Consider the following 14,715-nt stretch of genomic DNA (forward strand, 5'->3'; position numbering starts at 1 on the left):
CTTTTTGGACAGCTTCATTGACCTTGATTATAGATTGGTGACAGAACACATTTCAATGAATCATTTTTAACTTCAATTTATTCTAAAGAGAAAATTGTTATTTCATCCCATTTAAATTGTAATATGAAGCAACTGGTAAATAACTTTCATCTGGTTGTTAGTAACTGCAAGTGTTAAATATATATATTTACTTATAGTTTGCTCAAACCTGTGTATTATTATCTATTTAACCACAAAGTAGGTAAAAGATTATCATGTGCGAATTTTTGTTATACTACTTAGCTCTTTCAATGGAGTTATCAAAATCAAATGAATGTTTATAAATCATTATCATACTATATCAATAAAAGTTCTTTCAAATGACTTAATGATGCTTTTTTATTTTTTTTAAACTCATATCAGAAACATTAATTTTTACCAGAGAGAATTTATTAACAATAATTAATATTTTCATAGGCAACGCAAACGTTCCAAAAATATGTCTTTATCATTACATTAATAACAATATTAACAGTACCAGTTTTAATGCATCAGATGCGCATTAAAAAAATGTCTCTTCAGTGATGATCGAGGCCAAAACTTCTACAAAGTTTGAAGAGCTGAGGAAAGCTAAAAGAATTACTGGACCGAAACATCAGTACTATAAAATAAGGAGATGTAGAATGATTGCCAATGAGACCAGGTCACCAATCAGTAAAATCCATACCGTATAGTCAGCTATTAAAGGCCCCGACATATGTATTGTTTACATTATTTAAACTAAAAGAACGAGCAACGAATATTTTATATCAAGGAAAAATATAAAGCTGCCCAAAGCAGCTCAGCAGAGGGTTTCCTGAAGGTATTAAATAACACCTCTATCAGGACATTAATGGGGATAATATATGGTAATGATGTTAGGATTCGTCCATTTATTCGTTTAAATAAGAAATTGTCTTAAGGTAAAAGATATAAGATAAAAAAAGAAGATATGGTATGATTGTCAATGAGACAACTCTCCACAAGAGACCAAATGACACAGAAATGAACAATTATAGGTCATCGTATGGCCTTCAACAATGAGCATAAGAACATCAACATTATTTTTTGTTCCACGAATTCACCAGTTGATGCACAAGATTCTGGCGCTCAGCATAGTTCAATGCATTACACATACTCTTTCTCGAAATTGCGTCCATCTTATTGCAGTCTTTTAAGCATCGCATAGCTTGGTCTTTTACATATTTCTCATGATATGTATGTAATTTGTCCTGCCGCATTCCTAAAAACCTTGCAATTCTTTGATAATCTGTAACAACGTGCGCCGAGAGAAAATCAAGATCCTTGTCAGAAATACGCTTACTAGGAAAAGGTATCTCTCCTTTAAAATAAAGCTGTTTTACATCCAATGAATTGAGTTCATCTGCTGCAAGTCTGTTTTCAATTGAAATTAAAGCGGATGTTAAACGTTCGGTATAACTCGAAGAGTCACTTTTACTAAACCATTTCCATAAGGTCTGAAATTTAACCTCGTGAGTATTCTTGTAGTCACAGGAAATGGTTTCAAGGTCGTTGCTATCGAGACCAAGATGTATTCCGAGAAACTTTATATCACTGGTTCCCAGTTTACTTGATATAAAATCAAGAATCAGTTCAGGAGTCTCTAAAATAAGAGAAAAACGATGACATGGTCTTAAAAATTGTTATTACACTATCAATCTGATTTAAATGCAGATCAAATTTGATTAAACTACAGATCCTGTGTCTCAGCTTTGCTTACAAGGATCTTAAAACGCTCCATTCTACTTTCTGTTCTGATAAATTTTACATTAGCCAATGCATTTTTTGCCTTCAAATTTTTAAAGGCGTGTATCAATCCGACAAAAATAGAGAATCACGAAAGGTAATTAAAACAGAAAGTAGAACGGAGTTTTTTTTAAATCCTTGTGAGCAAAGCTTGGACACAGGATCTGTATTTTAATCAGATTGATACTATCTGTTCTAGTATAGTAGTTATTAAATCAGCCAATTAATTTTCAGCCTACTTAATTTTGAAAGTGTGTATCATTATGACAAAACCAGAGGATCTCGAAAGATCTTAAAAGCAGAAAGTACAACGGAGCGTTTATCAGATGATTGTAAGCAAAGCGTGGAAACAGGATCCGAATTTCAATAAGATTGATTATACTTTCGGCGTGATACATCGCGTTTAAAAATGCCAGTGAAAGCAGATTATTTCATTAGAGATTCGTGCATGTGGTTGTTTGTTTTGCCTCTTATTTCAAAGGTATGATTAAAAGAGTTTTAAAGGGAAAGTCCGCGATTTTTTACTTATCATCTAAATATGTTCATCTTAACATAAAAAACACATTCACAAAGTTTTAAATTTATATTCTTTCTAATAACGGAGAAAATCAAGTATTTGTAACTTTTTTGGTTGACCTACGTCACTGGGTTGTGACGTTTTAACCCGAATTGTTGAATCATGGGAAAAAATAAAATCGGTTAAAGTCTTAATTGCTTATCAGAATTTTACGTAATTAAAAGCGCACAGATGACCGTTGGTCGTAGTTAATAACCACAATATAAGTATGAAAGAAAATGAATATGTGTGTACCGTTTTGTATTGATTGAATAAAACTTCCTATATGAAGTTATCTAAATATAAATATTTTCGAATTTATTTCATAAATTATTGTTGAGAATTTTTCATAAAATATCTGTTGAACATTTTGACTGATATTAAAATATTTTACGTTTTACTTACCGTTATAACTTTGGTAACCATTTCAAGGCAAAATATTTGTGAACAGAGTGTGCATATTATTTTGTGAAGTCATTGTTTATTTATCGATTTGAGGAGAATTCGTTTGAACTTTACCTTGCAGCAATTTAGCCTCAGGCGTACACAGGTGTGAATGTTGTCATTTTGAATGGATTAACAGAAAGAGTATAGCGTGTTTAATACACCAAGCTGAAATACCCGATGACAATAGAGAAACATAAATTAAAATGTATAAATTAATTGAAAATAAACATTCACTTTTTTAATTCCGGAAGTGTATTTTAAAATCAAACAATTTTCGATTACGCTCTATGCAATTAGCATAAAATTGAAATATGAAGTTAAAAGAAAATTAATTTAACACTTCCCAATTAATAATTGCACATCTGTTTAATTTACTTTACCGGAATTCTTGAACTTGTATTTAAATCTAGCGATGTTTAAATGCTAACAATCGTAAAACTATCGCAATTTAAAAGTTTTTATTGAAAAAATACAATAGTATAACATGCATGATTTTTTTTATCGTTTTAAAAAATTTCATTCCTACATAATTAAATTCAACCAACAATCTCTTAGAATAATTATTTGTGAAGATGCCAAATATCATTTATTTCATTCATTATAAATCTAAGCTATTAAAATAATTGTTTATTCCGTCTGGAAATTTTTATTTTCTTTTTTTTCTTTTGATCTGTTTTTTGTATGAGGTGTTCTAATTGTCTTTAACGGTTTGAACATATGAAAATTAAATATAATCATTTTTATATTATATTATAATTTAGTGTAATACTCTACAGGGTAGCCGTCATTAATCCAAAATAGTAATTGTAGTAACTAATGGCATAGCTTAGTAATGTATTGCTGACAATGACGATTTTAGAACAGTTCGTCTCCTTGAAACAAGCTGTACTAGTATACTTTTTCTGATGTATAAGCGCCGTTGAAGACGACCTCCAGAGGTTCTTTCTAAAGGACAAAGCAGACTAATAGCGTATCGTTTGTTTGTTTGTTGGGTCAGGGGAAGCCAACCACTTGCCCAGAAAAACAGAATCACCATACAAGCATAGTTGTCAACACTATCGGAAAAGAGTTCCTATCGTCGGATGGGGTACACGAATGCTTCCAAGAATGAATAAGTGACATGTCTGACTCTGAACAGTCAGTAAACGAACTGAACAATGATCTACAGACATCGACCTCTTATGCTTGATATCATAAACTGCACGCATGTACGTTTATGAGAGCGATTATTTATCTTGTACCTGACGAAAACTTAATGCCTGCATGGTTATGTATCTTGCTATACGTTTTTATTGGTTTGGTGTGTGTTCGCTCAAAATCGTAATTCAAAGATAATGTTTGTGAGATGTAATTTCACTTCTCAATACCGAATTTCGTCTATACATTTCACAAGTGTATATCACGGAGAAGCTCTGATTGTATATATTTCCTTTTTTTTTTGTGTGGACCATCGTTGTTAACAGCAATATTTGATGAAGAAGATGATGATAGTAGAAAGCAATATGAGCGTCATGTGGCAAATATTACATGATTGTCGGAACATGAATTGTCAATCTGTATGAACAGTTTTTTTCCCCAATACAATGATATTGTGTGGGAATTTTCACATGCTATACTCGTACTAGTATTACAGGGTCCTGTATATATTTATTGTAACACTAAAATAACTAAACGAGTATGAAGTTTCATACATATCTATTATTATTTACACAATCATTAACAAACTAAATAAATTTAACAAAGAAACACAGTGACACTACCATATAACAAATGATTAAATAGATTCACACATTTTTAAACTGACATTTCCTCATATATATATAGTTCATGATACATAATTATTTTTAACCATGCAATGCAGAAACTTAACACATCAAGTGTAGTGCACGTGAATACCAATTATGTACACGATGTGTATTTTTGTATGCTAGTAACTAAAAATATCAAAGCAAGCAATAACTTTGTCAAGCTAACATTTTTTTTTCACTCGGCTACTCTTTATCTCCGCTCCTTTACAATGGCTATTTCCCCCTATCGTCGCTCATTATCTATTTTTCTCTATTCAATTTTTTTTTCACTCGGCTACTCTTTATTTCCGCTCCTTTAACATGACTATTCCCCCTTTCATCGTTCATTCTTTGTTCTCTATTTGGTTATTCAACGAACTCAGGATGCCCTTACTTCATTCATTCAAGCAAACATATAATTTTGTATACTTGCGGACTTTATATACCAAAAATATATTACACTTATTAGTTGATATTATATTATACTTATTACTTGATTTTATATTATAAGTACAAAAAGCTTCAAATTGTTCATTAGATCCACGCAAAGTCATGTAACTAGAAAAATCGAGATCTGTGGCTGTCGACCAGGTCCTCCTTACAAGGTGTAGGGTCCTTGCTAATGTTTCTCGGCAGTGTGAGTGACTTGAGTTGGTGTAGCGTTTTCTTCTGAGTTCCATCCTGCTGGTTTGTGATGGCAGACTGCATGATATCTGTTTTGAAGTCATATTCCTTCTTTTCATACACTTTACGTGCTGTCCATCTGCCAGTGCTTTTTGGACAGCGAGTCGTGAAGGACAGCGTACCATTGGCGCCAATCTTTTGCTTCCTTCCGATATTGACATTGTTGTCTACAACAGCTAGCTGAGTTCTGGCAACCATGGATGGGTAGTCAAATTCCATGCGCTTTGGGCAGTATTTTAGCATCATAGAGTGATACGTCTCTAACGCTCCTGTATGGCAAAATCGATCTAAGTGACGAATATCTCGCAGGATCAGTTTGTTGGTGATCACGTTCTCTAAGGCTTCGTAGGCAGGACTGTCTTTGGCCATCCATTTCTTTTTTCTTATTGCATCCTCGCTCAATGGGGGGTGTCCACATTTGGTTACTAGCTTTCCTGGAAATGTGTGTCTGTTAGATATGTGGTATAACAAGCTTGTCCACGTCTCTTCCAGCTTATCTGGGTTACCTTCAGCTTCTCGGGAACACCACCAGACATGGTTCAAGATAGATGGAATCCATGGCTTCACTTCTGATAGTAACTTCTTTGGTTTAATGGCGAGGATTTTCTTCTTTATCGACTTTGAAAGGTGCCATACATCAAACTGGTGGTTTTTATTGCTGTGGTCAGTTGCCATTGCTTTTCGTATCTGCACGTGCCTGTCCGTTACAACTACGTCAACTGCAAGATTTGCATCCTCAATATTACTAAGGGAACGCTGAAAACCTATCAACTCCATCTTTGTAGACGATGTTGTCTCGGTGACCTGGACTAAACTGAAATCTGGAATGACTCCCGTTAGTGTGTCCATGAAAGTGTATGTACAATACTTTGCTGAGTAGCCAGGACTGTCACAACGGCCATCTCCCCCAAGGACAAGCTGCCTACCCTGAAGTTGCTGAAGAACAACGTCTCGTTGCAGGCTGTAATAATTGTCTATGGCTGGGATGGCTATATCCTTCTGTATGCTATAGTACTGGGTATGTCCAATGAACTTAAGGGAAAGAATGTCTGCAAAGTGGGAAATCCTTGAGAAGGTTTCTCCAGACAGGATGATTGCTGTTGCGACCATTAAATTACCAGCAGGTTTACTATTGACTAACGGTTGTGACTCCCAAGATGTTAGATGACCTCTCATACACAGAAATTTGACTTTCATGGCAGTACCATTATATAAAATTGTTGACTCGTCAGAAGATATAGGCTCTCCACATTCAGTGCATACAACTCTTGCAAAAAGTGTCTTCAAGCAGCTCTCGAAAGCAATAATCTTTGGTTCCATGGTGATATGTTGTGAGTCTGGAGAGGTTGACTGATTGGAGTCGTGGGATTCGTCACTTGGTACATACGAAACGTCGCTGTCTGGTTTGTCTGGACTGGGTGGTGGTGAAGGTGTGGATGCATCTGATGTATCCTGGTCTTTCTTAGGTGAGCTTATAAACGCTGTATCCAATGGTTGTGCTGAGGTGACAGGCATCTGAAGGTAGCTGTTGTTAGTCATAGATGTCCCAATGTCTAAGTCCGTCTGAAGTTGTGAAGGTGGTGAAGTCTGCACACCGACGTCAACCATTACAGGTTTTGACTGGAAAGAAAAGGGTTGACAATAAAATAACAATATGCGTTCACAGTGAATTTAAACAACAAACAGTTCAACTTAGTACCAGTATTGTAAAATACAATAATACAAAAACTGGTTTAAATATAAATGATAAAAAATGAATACCAATCATTGAATTGCATATATATAAACTCTCTCGTGAATCATTTTATAAATTATTTTCATATATCAAGAATTTTTTCTAAGTCTCTGAATTTTTAATAATTTGAAATGTAAATCTAATTTTTTATGAGTAAATAGTATTTGTAAATATTTCTATAAGTAAGAGAAAGGATTGCATCATACATGTATGTATGCGAACACAAATAAATATCGGTAGTCAGGGTAATAAATAAAGAAAGTTAGAAATAGAATTGTATATGTATTTTGTATTGCATATAGCTGTCACTGATTCCTTACTTATTGGCGGATCCAGAACTTTTTATAAGTGGGGCCCACTGACCGTCCTAAGAAGGGGGCCGCTCCAGTCATGCCTAAATGATTCCCTATATAACCAACCATTTTTTACCACACAAAAGGGGAGCGGGGCTCCAGGCCCCCCTGGATTCGTCTTTGTTTCTGCAGCAGTCTCCTCCCATAACAAAATGTTGACTTCGTAGAATGTAGCCATAAGAATAATACAAATAATACTTACAGATCTTATATTTTCCTGTTCAGCTTTCTCCGCGTGTCTTATTTTCTTCATTGGAATGTTGTTTTCTGAAGAAAAAATATCATGGTTTAGTTACAAGTTTATGTATATGAGACAACTCCAAATATTTTTCAAGTTAGTTGTCACGTGATATAATTTGTAAACCTGAAAAAAGAACACCTCAGCTCAACATTAAAGAATAATGCATTTAAATATTTACTACTAAGAAAGTATGAGAAATACCATAATAAAATGATGGTTTATTCAAGTCATAATTTTTAACACAAGTTTACATGTAGAATCGCACGAAAGTGTTACATGTACTTGTAAAATCCAAAGATATTAACCATGTCAAGACAACCAGTCTTGCTTTCGGTGGTATTCCTATCAACTCGGCAAAATACATTTTATTTACCGACATTAAAAACTTTTAAATAACGAACGTTAAAATCATCTTTTTATTCGCTCAATAGTTACTGTAGATTTTTCTGCTGTGTCTGCAATTTTAACATATTGTATGCTATTCAAGAGATGTGAGCTCATATTACCGGTGAAGCCTAAATAACAATTATATATAAAAGTATACTTTAATGGAGAATCCTGATTATGGCTTATTATCCCTTTAAATATATAATAATAAAGATATAGATATATATGCTTACCTTTACATTCATTCAAAGCTGAATTCCACTTTTCGTCCTTGGCCGCATTTTCAAATGGTACTGGAATCTGAAAGAGTTGACACAGTATTACGAGTGTACTAAAATGTATGGTAAAACCCATTTTTTTGCTAGTAAGAAGTAGTTAACCTCGAAGATAAGAAAATGTATCATCAGTACACCGGTAATAGTTTTCATCTTCAGTAAACCGTGTACATAGGACCAAAGCCCTATTTCGGCATGCACATTATAGTCATTAGGAAGACCATGTTAAAGGTACATGTTTATGAAGTGTCAAGCTTATGTGACTCAGACTTCACAATAAATTACTTTCATAATTTTTTTAATTGATTTGGGAGGGAGGGACGGACTGGTAGACACATTGACCGAGCATGATAATTCCACTCTAATATTGTAAGCTGGACATAATTATTAATTGGCTTTATCCGAATTTTTTAAATTCATGTTTGAGGTATAGTTGAAGAAATCTATCCTTCAATACTGGGAAAAAATAACAAAGATTGTCAAAAAATTGTTTTGATTGTATATATACTAATAGTATTATACATTCAAACTTTAACTGTTATTTAAATATACTTTTTAAATATCCAATCTTACTGATTATATTGTTTACTGATTGTAAATGTGTTAATTTAGTGAATATTCATTCTTTTGCATAATTTTTTTTTTATAACATCAATCATTTAGTCAAAAAATCATAATTGTTCAACTCTTTACCTGGTGCAATACTCTTTTTCTTGTTTGCAGGTTACTGTCATCCCTGGCGTCTTGGTTAGAAGCAAAAATTGTTGGTACTGCGTCTGACTTTAGTCTTGGGCGTCTATTTGTAAAGCCAAGAAGCCTGCCCTGAAATATAATGATTTATTGTAAATTCACATTTTTTCTCCTAACTTTGTTATACCGTGTTTATTTTACCACATAAGGCTTCGATAATTGTGGAGTAAAAAAGGTGGCAAATTGCTATGTGAGAGATTATAAAGATGCAAATTATTGTTTAATAGAAACCAATTTTCGAAACTGACACTTTTCCCGTTCTAATCTTTCATACGAAAAAAAGGGTAAACAAATTTACTAATATACCTTACACATCAATTTTCTTAAAATCTTGTAAACAACATGTTTCCGAAAAAAATTAATCTTTTGAATATATCAGGAACATATATATACTGTTCCCAGAACACATTTAGCTTTTTCAAATTGACACGGGGATCCATTTGCAATCACATAATACATATATTAACAATTTCGTTCCAATCCTATCACAGATTAAGCATACTTCTAATATTTAAAAAAAGAAACAATATTATGCACATCATATATTTCAAGTATCAGAAGTGTGTAAAACAAGCTGACGTGAAAAAAAATGAATGATCGCGCGGCAAAGCAAAACCCGTTTTAAATGAAATGAATTTCTTTGGAGAACACAACCACCCCCACCCCCCAAAAAAATAAATGAATAAAAAAAACTATCGTTCACTACCTACATGTACGTATGCATATTTTTTGGGCATGGTCATTCAAAGGAAATCTGCAAACATTTTTACGTCACCTAGGACCACTGAATGCTCTGAAGACCTTGATTGACTTGCTAGTCATTTTGTGCGGTAAACGGACAGAAAGTCACAGGACATAAAGTCACAAATTTGATAGGACGAAAAGTCACAGGACAAAAAGTCACAAAGAATTTGTTGACAACTGTTTGAATATATAACAGAAAGATCTTGAAATATTTTCTTTTTATTACATATATTCATTTTTAAGTTTAGGAAATTGTTCATAAGCTTTGATAAATGAAAATGTATTAAATTTGAATCATGCAAAGGATATATTTCTTGGCACAATGAAGCCATTTAAGTACAAAGCCACTTTGACATTTTGTTTTCTTAACAATTATTTGATCATTACTGATATTTATTGAATAAATTTTAATTAAAAAGTTGCTTCATATATAATAGTTCAAGAAAAAACAAAAAAAGTATTTTTTAAATTAGTGTTTTCTTGTTCAAAGAAATATAATCTCAAAACTGAATTGTGACTTTTTGTCCTGTGACTTTTTGTCTGTGACTTTTTGTCCTGTGACTTTCTGTCCTACATTCATTTTGTGCAATTCATAGTTGCTCTCTATATTTGTTATAGTTTCTAGAGGTACGCAAAAATGGATAACAAACATTAGTTTTCCTAGATATGACAATATTTCTTATAAAAAATAATTTTTTAACTTTTCAACTAAAGTTTTATGACAATTTGACAATGTTTATTGCAATAGGTATACTATATGTGACTTTTTATCCGTGACCTCTTTTTCTGCATTTGTTACTTGCAAAGCAAAATTTGTCTTCATACATCAATGCTTTTATATTTTCCGCTGATCAGAAAAAAAACTATGGCATAAATAAATTTCATGTAAATTTCTAACAGTGCTTACAACAAACTATCAAAGTAGCTTCGAGGTTCCTAGAAATATTTTTCCCTTTGTACAATTTTTTTCAATTTTAAATTTTCATTCAACAATTTATTAATCCTTATAAAGATAGGGACATTAGACATAGAATCTTCAATAAAGTAACCTTGATAGTGAAGATAAGCAGATAAGTGCTGCATTACTTTATATCTTCATGTTTGCCAATCGACACAAGTGCCGTATTTGCGTCAATAAAAGTTCGGTTTTTTTTTCCAAAAAAAGAGTCCACAATTATGCAAAAACAGTATTTCTTATACAAAAATTTCCAAAGGTCATGTTTATAAATGATTTTTTTTAACTTATTTTCAGCAAAAACTAGTGGATAATAAATATCAGAATATCATTCATTAACAGGTGGAATTATAATTTCAAACACGCACAACATTATGTTTTTTCAGACTCAGTTGTACACAGGATGTATATTACAGCTGATAGTTTTATGGTACAATAAATGTTACCTGTGCACACCTGGTACTCAAAAAAGAGGCCATGCATGGACCTGTATTATCTAATTGTGTATTACGAATTTTTAGTCGACAGGATGTCACCGGAATACCTAACGAAATCTGTCGCTCTGACACGACCTCCATCAATAATTTATCCAGTCTGACATGCCTATAATCAATTCGAGAGGAAGCCGAAACATTTATTTAGAAGATGTCGTAAATAGAAAAAAAAACTATCAATTTTACAACGAACATACTAGGGTCACACGTTAATTTGTAAAAGCATCATTATAAGTGACCGATCTAAATTGATCCCGTGTCAATTTAATATTACGTAAAGCTTACATGTAGTTAAAAAAAAAGCAAGTTAATAAAACACACCATATATGAAAAAAAAAAATGAGCTGTCCGATATTCCGATATTTACATATCAATAACCTGGGAATATTATACTAAATCAACATATTAATGTATGTCCCAACTAAAACATTGCTCCGTGTCAATTTTAGAGTAAAAAAAAAAATATCGTTGAACTTGATTTATTCAACAATTATTATGTCTTCATGTCTTAATACAGAACTATTCTTTATATATACCAATGCACTTTATATAAAAGAGACTTACAAATGAATCTTTCGTAATTCAGTGACTGTTACAAGAACACTGAATTTGCTCTTATATAATTGAAATGTCGATAGCTGTTGAATATCATAATAAAAAATGTTATTTATCGTATAACTTAATAATTCAAAAAATTGTCTTGTCTAAATACGGAACTATTCTTTATATAAACCAATGCACTTTATAAAAAAGAGACATAGTAATGAATCTTTTGTGAGTCAGTGACCATTACAAAAACACTGAAAATGCCTTACTTATAATCGAACCTTTATTTCCTCATCAACTTTATTATTTTTCAATCAACGTGATCTCATCATTTAAGGATTTGACAATATTATAGCTATATATAACTGCTAGGTTATTTTGTTATTAAAATAGTATAATTACCATCAAATTTCCCTCGAAACAAGTTTTCTCAAAATGGTCTTCACACACCAATTTGTGCTTGTTAAAGATGAAACAATTTGATGTAAGGTTAAGGTTGCACAACCATGTCTGATATAATTCTGTCTTTTTTGTGGGATCTGGAAAACTATGTAGACTTTTGCCGTAACCTTGTCGGACAGAACAACCGTACGCTTGACAAGACATTTTGACACTGAATGACGACTATACGGTAATACCCGATTGATGATGGGGAGATTTTAACGAACGGTCGGTAAATCCCCGATTCGTTTGAAACTTTGTGGTTTTTAGATATCACGTGACTTTCCTATCGGGAATGCCGGTAAGATGGCGGCATGTCGAAAACTGATAGTTAATTTCAGAAATCGATTTTGAACTCTTTAAATGGAGAATAAAACTTTAATATTTATGATAATGTGATTTTTTATGCTTAAAGAACATCATATCAATTTTTCATTTTTTTGCGGAGTTTCCCTTTAATTGTCCGTAATTCACTGACAAGTTCTATGGAGCTCGAACTTGCACGGCTCAATAAAGCATTTGTAAGCATTAGGCTCCAACTCCCTCAGGCAGAATTGAACTAATGTTTACTTGCTGTCTGTCATTTTTGTTTTTAGTCTATTGTTTATTCATTAATCAGGCCGTTGGTTTTCTCGTTTGAATTGTTTCACATTTTGTCATGTTGGGGCCTTTTACAGCTTAAATCTTCGAAAAAATACAGTACCGAAAAAAACTGAGGTTAATTATACTTGCATAATGAGAGAGTGAATGAAAAAAATGTTGATACTTTGCGAAAGGCTTTTTCTCATGGTTGAAGGTCTGTGGTCACTTACATTCTTACATCTATGTTATTTGGTGGATGATGGATAGTTGTCTCATTAGAGATCATACCACATCTACTTATCTTTATACTAAGTTGGATTTCGCTATTTTATATAGGTACCTTTCGGTAAAGCGCTTCCAGAGTTATTTTAAAAAGGATATTCATTCTCCTTCTTGAAAACATTTTTCTAGAAGGATTGCGGATATTCGAGAAAAAAAACTGCCGGGGAAATCTAAGAACTTTACCGATCTTTTCTCAGGCATTGATGGACATCAAATTTCGTTATAATTATAATGCACAATATACTATAACTTGATTGTTTTTATGTAAATACCGTAGCTTTCAACTCAGGAGTACATTCAATCATAGTGTTTTATATTTACCATTGATTTAAAAAAAGGTTTAAAGGAGTTGTCTTTATGAAAATATATTATAATTAATAATGATCATCTCCGGTTCTAAATGTTGTTTGGTTCTACCTTTTGTTTTACTTGAGATGACTTATGATCATTTTTCACCTTAACAGCAGAAACATGAAAAAAAAACTTCTGTGAAAAATAACCCTTCTCTTTTGGTTTTAGATAAATAGTTCAACTCCCATTGTTCTCAAACGCACAATCCATTCACATTTTTTTCTCTCTCTCTTATCGTCTTTCTCCGCCTACCATACAATACAGCCTTTCGCATATACACAAATTTATTTTTCATCCACTATCTCATCATGCAAATATTTTTTATCTTAGTTTTTTCCGATACTGTATTTTTTAGTTTATAAAGCATGAAACTGTCGTCAGTGTTCACTGTTGAGTCGATTTTGTTAATATTATGCTTGTTGAATAGCATTTAGTTATCATTGTTTCACAGTATGTCATTTGGTGTACTTAATAGCTGACTATATGGTATGAGTTTTACTCATTGCTGAAGGCCGTATGGTGACCTAAAGTTACCTAAATCCGCATCATTTGGACTCTGTTGGATAGTTGTCTAATTGGCAATCATACCACATCTCCTTATTTTGTACTTATAAATAATTCTGATGTTACCTTCTTCCATACTGACTCAACTGGGAAAAGATCTGAAAATAAAAATGGAATACGATCTTGTTAGGTTTATGAGAGCGCATATTGTGCAAATAAAAACAAGTGCTGATAGTAAACATATACATAACCTAAAAGCTCAAAATTAATGATATTTGCGGATCAAATATGTAAATTAATATGTGACTGTTCCTTGTACGTACACAAAAATAATAATTACAAACAATAAAAAGTCACGTCATTTGTTGAACCGTCATTGCTTAGAACGATTTTAACCAACCACAACGCTTTTTGTACACGGCGAGTTACCACAATTATGCAAAATTAAATGAACTTTAGGTTCACGCCTTCAAACTAGTTTAACCCCGCCACATTCTGTATGTAGATATAAGAAGATGTGGTATGAGTGCCAATGAGACAACTCTCCATCCAAGTCAAAATTTATAAATGTAAACCATTATAGGTCAAAGTACGGTCTTCAACACGGAGCTTTGGCTCACACCGATCAGCAAGTTATAAAGGGCACCAAAAATTACTAGTGCAAAACCATTCAAACGGGAAACCAACGGTCTAATCTATATAAAAAACGAGAAACGAGAAACACTTATGAACCACATCAACAAACGACAACTACTGAACATCAGATTCTTGACTTAGGACAGGTGCAAACAATTGCAGCGGGTTTAAACGTTTTAA

At 32.7% G+C, this 14,715-nt stretch overlaps 1 long non-coding RNA gene across 1 annotated transcript; it reads right to left on the reverse strand.

Moving 5' to 3' along the window:
- Nucleotides 1–896: 896 nt before the first annotated feature.
- LOC127717816 (uncharacterized) lies at nt 897–14,062 on the reverse strand. Its single transcript, XR_007989428.1, has 2 exons — nt 14,026–14,062; nt 897–1,642 (listed from the first exon to the last, which is right to left on the reverse strand). It is a non-coding gene; the product is annotated as an uncharacterized LOC127717816 (long non-coding RNA).
- Nucleotides 14,063–14,715: the final 653 nt, after the last annotated feature.

This window comes from Mytilus californianus, unplaced genomic scaffold (assembly GCF_021869535.1).
Source record: "Mytilus californianus isolate M0D057914Y unplaced genomic scaffold, xbMytCali1.0.p SCAF_10, whole genome shotgun sequence".
In the NCBI taxonomy this organism is placed as follows: domain Eukaryota; kingdom Metazoa; phylum Mollusca; class Bivalvia; order Mytilida; family Mytilidae; genus Mytilus; species Mytilus californianus.